Below are 7,727 nucleotides of genomic sequence, written 5' to 3' on the forward strand. Positions count from 1 at the left end.
ACACCGTAGCCACTGAGCAACCACGGCGGGTGTCGTGCAGACCTTGCCAAGAAGTCTCCATGAAGACATTGACCATTCAGAATCTTTCATTCAGCAGAGCAGAGAGATGAAGACTTAATTCAGCAGCAATTAAAGTTTCAGCATTTGCAATTATATGTATGTAACAGCATTGTTTTGTGTTTTGCTATGTGTATTATCTTTATCATCCCAAATTTGTAGAGGTAGCAATCGGATATAACATGCTGTTTCTGTGAATAAAGTACAAAATACAGTGACAAAGACGTGACAAGTGCCAGCTATTGAGCTTATTTCTTAAAGAACCACTTTTAACCACATTGCCAATACTATGTTAGCAAAGGATCACATGAAAAGATCACAGAGTCGTGACAAGATATTCATGGTACCTTGATGAATATCTTGTACAATATTGAAAGCAAACTAATGATTAGCCCTATAGTTCAATTTTTAATGTCTCCCATCTTTTAGATTAATACAATGTTTGCAATTTTCCAAGTTTCTGGTGCACTTGAAGTCACGAGGCATAATGGATTGCAAGCTTTCCTAGTACAATATCCTCTTCATCTTTTATCAAATTGACTGTTTTTTCCATTTTCTCCTGCCACTTTTCTCTTGGACATATCATGCAAAGTCTTTCTAACCTCACCCGTAGTTACACATGGAACTTCTGTTTTGTGTTCGCCACTACGTCCAATAATGGTCACATGACTGTTTTGGGTACTCGCTGTACAGTTCAAAATAGAATTCCTCTGCAGACCTTATTATATCGAATTGCTTATGAGTTTGCCCAGCTTGTTTTTTGTTCCTTCCAATGCCAAATGTTTTTCTTGGGGATTTCATGCTTTCCATCTTTTTTACTGTTTCCTCAATATTCCAGCATTATGATTTTGAATGACACTTATTTCCCTGTTGTTGATTTGCTTTGTCAGTTCAGCCAATTTGATCTGATCTCTGGAGTTAAATAATTTCATGACCTGTCGTTTCTTTATTAGGTCCTTTGTTATTGAGACAGCTTACCTGTTTGCTGTCTTACCTCTAACTTTGAATGTAGCATCTGAAATTTTTAATCAGGGTCTCATTCATTATTTCTAGGCTATCTTTGTCCTCCGTTCAAAAGCTTCATAGTTCTTCGCGAGCACTAGCATGAATTCATCTGTTTTTCCCTTGACTGCTACTAAGTTGGCCTATTTCTCCATAATTTTTCTCTTTCCCTCTTCAAATTTAGGGCTATTCTGGACTTCACTAACTAGTGATCACTGCCCTCTACCCTACCTAAACTTCGTCTTGTACAATGCTCTGGTTAGCACAGAGTATGAAATCTATTTCATTTGTAATGAACAGCACGAAAAACGGTAGAAAGGAAAGGATACATTTTCCCGCTGTTTTCTTACATGACTCACCAGCTGGCTCACCTTTCCATTATATTTCGTTTCTTGTTTCCTCATTTGGGCATTCCAAGGTAAACTTTCTGTATTGCTGCTGGTTATTCCAAGAAGTAGGATTCATAAAACTGAAAAGAATCTTCATGTGTAAGCAGGCATTGTCTATCTGCTGGGGGTTTTATTGACAATGCTTGCTTACACATGAAAATTTTGTTTTTTTTCAGTCCTATGGAGTCATGGGCTCAGACTCCATTCAAACTAATTGAATCAGTCAGTTACTCACCTCATTCAAACTCACCGGTTTATACCTTGTATGAATCACCAGCTCACTAAAAGGCTTACTGATTCAGAGCAAAATTATAGCTTGCTTCAAAGTCGTGTTCACACTCGTGTCTACTCACACGCACTCATTTGCACACTCGTGTGCTCAGACTCGCAAGTACTCGTAATCATGTTTACTCACACTCACTGATATTCATTATGTTCATTTATACTGAACGGCACTCGTCCATGTTTTCAGCAATGACTCACGCTTGCCCACAGCCATGCGTACTTCCTCACACTGACACCTACTTAGTCTGAATATAAATGTGCCCCATTCCCTCAGTGTATTTAAGTGTGTGCGAGTCTGAGTGAGTCTAGATAGCTGCGAGGGGATGTGAACTTGGTGAGACCATGTGAATTGGAGCTTTTTGAGTCTGGGACTCTGAATGAGTTGGCGAGTCTGTATCACACAAGTGACTAAACAAATGAATTGTGGCGCGAGGAAAAGAAGGAAAACCAATGGGGGACAGGATAGGGCACCAAAGTGACATGTTTTTTTGAGTTTGAGACTAAATGTGAAGCTGAATCTAGGTGATCCCTAACGAATCTGAGTCTGAGTAAGCTTGAGTGAGGACATATGAACAAAGTGCTTATGTCCTTTGAATGAAAGTTTGAAGACAAGCTGTCGGTGGTCATTTGGGTAGCCAAGCTCTTGTGAAGTGTACTTGAGCTAAAAACTTTGTATTCTGTTCGGTACCTACGCCTATGCAGTGCAAATGTTTCTGAGCACACTTCTCCAGGATGCACCACTCACTTGCTTTCACTTGCATATCTATTGCACCCATGTACTTTGTTGGAAAAGGTAGAAAAAATTGTTCAATTCACGCAGAAACTCCACTGGGAGTTGTCTAAGTATGCGTAAGCATTGTGCTACTTGTTTATCTCCACGCAGCTCGGTGTCATTATCAATGTTATGAACTTGATCTGACCAGTATAAACGATAGCGCTGCGGTGACATGAACTGCTGCAGACGATGATGCAAGGTGAATTGTTGACACAAGCAAACTACTGCAGGTGGCGCCAGGTGTGCTGATGACATACCGATCATTGTATGCTGTTATCGCTCTTTAGCACTTTATCCACCCGCGTCGAACTAAATGTGAAGCTGAATCTAGGTGATCCCTAACGAATCTGAGTGATAATTCACAAGTGTTCATTTGATCCAGAAACTTGAGTGAGGACATGTGAACAAAGAGCTTATGTCCTTTGAATCAAAGTTAGAATTCTGAACCCTGATCAACCGAACTCCGGCGGCGGCTGCGTATGGTGGAGTCGCGTGGGCTTTATCCTGAAAGTGATCTACGATGGGACAGAGTGCAGCGAGTGCTGATAGCTTCGTGTACGCTGTGTTTTCGCCGCTTAGTTCGCGTTGAAGTGAGACGCGCGAACCCTATCTTGAAAGCAATCCGTGATGAGGATGCCGCTTAGTTCATGTTGAAGCGAGAGGCAGCACGAAGGTCAATTCGTTCGCTGCTGTGGGCCCCATCTTGAAAGCAATCATCTTATGTGATGGACGGAGAGACAGACGGACGGGTTTCTTCGTTGGGTAGGCATAGAAATGCTTACGCATTTATAACAAACAAGCTCACTACCTATGTGAGCACCAAACCATCCCCTCCCTGGTACACACACACACATACACGACCTATTAACACATCACCAAATTCGTCACGCTTACTGAGGTATTATTGTTTGTCACTAGCATTGTTTTCTCTCCCATGAACTCTTTTTGTCTAAAGGGTGTTGAACTGAAAGAAGTGCCTGTTCAGTTCTTGTCCAATGTACTCCAACTTCGTTCCAGTTTCATTTCAGTTCACAGAACGGTTCGACACGTGTGCTTTGTTATCTCGCATGTTGCTGGCAGAAGTCGGCAAAATAAACTGAACTCGCTTGGACTCTGATTGACGGGTTGGTCTTTCCCCATCCGTCATTGAACCACGGTACCTGACAGAGTTGTAGTGATATTGAAGCGAAGCTTGTATATGCTAGCCTGCGCCGGTGATAATAACGCAGAAACTATTATCAGCAATGGCTCGTGCGATCTTCTTCTGCAGCTAGCTCTGTTGCCGCTTATATCATTCCAGCATAGATTTTCACTTCTCTTCTGTCGTCGTAATGGGAAGGTCACGTTTACGGGCTATGAGCCTTCATGTGAACGTAACCATTACTATAAAATGTATGTGTGACATAGAGATGACCAAACACCTTGCAGTACCGTAGTGATCACAAGGCTACTTGCTCATTTTCACAAAATTGGCCGGTGAAGTTTCCGATGTTCAATAAACATGAGGTCAACACAAGCTTCGCTTGCACCACTCTTCACTAGTGGAAGGGCGGTCAATTTTTGTAAAGGATGCGAAGCAAGGCATGGAAGTTGAAAACAGCTAAGCTGTGGAGGAGCAAAAACAATTGCCACTTCTAGTACCAACACACAATTGGGCAGCTTTCATGGAACGGACTCTGTTGGAATGTGGTGTGGCCATTGTCACCGGACCCTTCCATGTCGCGCTGTATTGGTCAATGGAGATGTTCACTCTGACGCCATTTACGCACTCAATTTGAATGAATGATCCTTGCATTCGGAGGCTCCACATTGTCCAATGCCCATTACCACTTTGCCTATGCATGTTTCAGGAAACCATATATTGCATGGGTATCGGTAAGGACTCGTAATATAGTCAATAGAATAATTCGTCTTGGAAGGTCACAGAAATGGTCTGGCACAAGTGGCAACATTTTACCCCATATGTTGTTCCAGTCCCTTTCTTTTTCTGGCAGTGTTCTGGACAATGTGCAGAGAGAAGAAGTGATTCTGTGCATGTCAGATCCCAGTTAACCCAATCAGGCTATTGCCCTGTTGTTGTGAGGTGGTTTGGAAGGACTGACCAAGGTTTTAAGTGTTTCCAACCCCTCACAAGTTTTCTGGATGTAGGAGTGGTGCTCTGCACCTTCAGTTATGCTGAGTTTTATGCATTAGACCAAATGTTCACCTGTACATAATTGCCTGTAAATACTTGTACATAAAGTATCATTATTTTTCAAGTGTAAAATGCCTATGCCCTATCTCTGATGGCAAGAAGTAACAAAGGCTGTGACAGTAGTGAAAACAGTTCCCCCCCCCCCCCCCCCCCCCAAGGAAACTTGCTATGTCGGTTTGAGGAAGCCAGTTTGAGAGCACACATTAGTATTTTCATATCTTTCTTGAGGTCTGCATAACCATTTTTACAGTACTCCAGCACTTCATACAATGTACAGAGAATGATATCTGCTTGATTATGTTCAAACTCTTCTGCAGCAATAGAAACATTTTATTTTTTTGAATCGCCACACTATCCTGACATAAGTCACAATGGAGAGCAAATTTAAAATGGTGGTTCAAATGTAATACTTATTTCTAACTGTGGAATGAGTTACATACAAATAGCATAAAAGTGCCTCATTACGCTATCTCCGATGTGGCAGCTTAGTCCAGTTTTTTTTTTTTAAGGCCACGACAAAAAAAATGTTGCAAAGTTTTATGATAATGGTGTGCATATCTATTCGGCATGCTTTTAAGGTTTTCATTTGAAGCAAGCTTGTCAAAGAATTGGGTTTGGAAAAGCCGCAGAAAGTGACGGTTTCGTTAGTATATTCAATATTAGCATTCAGTTTCAAGTTAGCTCAAAATGTTCACCCAGTGATAGGTATCTATTAGCTTGGAGGTCAACGTTCACACTTGAATGCTGAAAAATTGAAGTATAAATTCACAAATTACTAATCTGAATATTGGGCCATTTGGTAGCACCAATTTCTCCTATGTATAGCTTAAATTATGTAATTTGCTTTGTTAATTTTGTATGTGAAGAATGACTTTATACTGAGGATAGTTTTGTGGAAGTATGCATAGAAATGCCCAAATGATTTTGTTGAAGCTTTTGAGTAACATGTAGCTATAATAGCTTTTGTGAAAAGTAGAAAATACTGAAACTGAGTTTAAATACATAAGTTATTTAACACAAGCTTAATGTCACAGTGAAGTGCCAGTTCAGAGTAATCTTTATAAATTCATTTTGAGCTGGACACAGTAGAATGCAAGACATCCAAGTATTTTTGTATCGTTGTCCACCTACAATTGCACGAAGCTACAAACAAAACCTATACAGGTTTCCGAAGAACTCGTTTGCTGTATTACAAGATTCTCAGTTTGGGCCAATTGGCAATTGCTGTTATTACCTTTACTGTTACCTTTACAGATTGCACAATTACAGAAACAATGTCTACACATATAAAAAAAAAACATTCATTAAGCCTGGCAATAAGAACACATGAGAAGTTACTGTACCGAAATTTTCAAGGTTTATTCTGGGTGCTTTATGTACAGGTAACACACAACAGCAATTAGTAGACTGCATACGCTGACCAATCCATAATTTCACAGAAAACACAAACTGGTTTTAAGTGTTCAGTAATGTGGAGAATGACTGTGCATGTCTGCGAATTTCAGGAAATTGTAGGCACTAGTTACGGTCGGCACCACTGCCTTTAAGATGCTGGCTGGCAGGCAAGCAGGTGCTACATTAATAAAGACATGGCGACTACACCGCAACCAACGTTTCATGCATGACGACAAAGTGAATACATCGAAATGTAACATAGAAACTCAACATCATACATCATGATACAGCAAGGACAATACAAGGCCAGTAGCGGCAGCCAGCGCAATCAGATTCCTGGGAGAAGCGCACAAAATGTAGATGCAGTGAACAAAAAGTTCTTGTGTGTGTCCCGAAGATCTCGTAACTCATTCTACACCATAGTGTACTCCTTCTCAATCACCTGAGCACATTCCGCCATCAGCTCCTTGTAGTCGTCGTGTTCTTTGACCACATAACATCACCATTCTCTTCTTTCCAATCGCAGCAGCCAGATCACGTCGTGATGGCGTCCAGATGTACGGCAAGCCCTTCTCTTCACAAACGGCGGGAATGTGGCTGCATATGTCGACTGGTTGTACATCTCCCGCCAACACCACCATACCAATGTCGCCCCTGCGAATCTTGGCTTGCACTTCTTTAATTCCAGCATAAAGATACCTTTATGCTTCGAAGCCTTTTTAAGTAACTTGAATACTTCTTTGTGAACTTTTTCGAGGCCATGGGCTTTGCAATAGGGTTGACGAAAGCCAACTTTTCTTCATAAGTCAAAGAATCCAGCCCACCATTTTCGTGGCAAGTGCGGAATCGTCCATGCCGTCTTCCACAGCAGCACCATCTTCTACTTTTATCTTCTTGGCTTTCTTCGACACATGCATAGTGGATTGGTCCTCGTCGTGGGTGCTGTCTGTTCGCTCCCTCTTGATTTTCGGCATTTTCAAGAACGGCGCAGATCGGCTTAACGCACGTGAAACTCAGGCCTTGGTCTACTCAACTCGCTCAACCACGTTGCCGGAGAAACAAACAGTAGTGGTCGCCGTCTCGCCGTCGCTTCCACCGCTAGTCCACCACGTGAGCATTCATGTCCGCACCCGACAGCGAAATAGATGAAGGCGCATAGTATAATATAACAGGTATGTCGTAATCAATGTGCATATAAACGGCAAACTTCACTTTCGACGTTACCTGAGGGGTTGTAAAATAACTAACTTTTGTTGAGGAACTACGTTTTCATGGGGAGGTGCAAGAAACCGGATAGAGGTAGGATTATTTGTAGACCTCAATGTTGACGTCCATAAACAAAAATTCGGCCAACTAAAACTCCTAATAAATTAGAACAGCTGGAAAGTTTTATTATTAAGGAGGAATTTAATGTATTTTAATTTGCGAAACATTGTTTTATAACGCGAATACGTGCGACATTGAATAGTTTGCGCATGTACCTTGAATGCACGTTCGCACGCATGCGCCGTTCTAGGGGGCTTGCCTGCTTGCCTTTCTTGCCTTTCTAAACGGCGTGTGTATCGGTCGTGTCGGCTATCTGTGCACTTCGGTGGACCCCCGCTGCAGTTCCCCCTTTTTTTAAAAAAAC

The 7,727-nt window shown here is 41.7% G+C and overlaps 1 pseudogene; it reads right to left on the minus strand.

The window, feature by feature from the left end:
- Window positions 1-6,387: 6,387 nt before the first annotated feature.
- On the minus strand, window positions 6,388-7,335 carry LOC119435098 (H/ACA ribonucleoprotein complex subunit 2-like protein; annotated as a pseudogene).
- Window positions 7,336-7,727: the final 392 nt, after the last annotated feature.

Source organism: Dermacentor silvarum, unplaced genomic scaffold, assembly GCF_013339745.2.
Source record: "Dermacentor silvarum isolate Dsil-2018 unplaced genomic scaffold, BIME_Dsil_1.4 Seq446, whole genome shotgun sequence".
In the NCBI taxonomy this organism is placed as follows: domain Eukaryota; kingdom Metazoa; phylum Arthropoda; class Arachnida; order Ixodida; family Ixodidae; genus Dermacentor; species Dermacentor silvarum.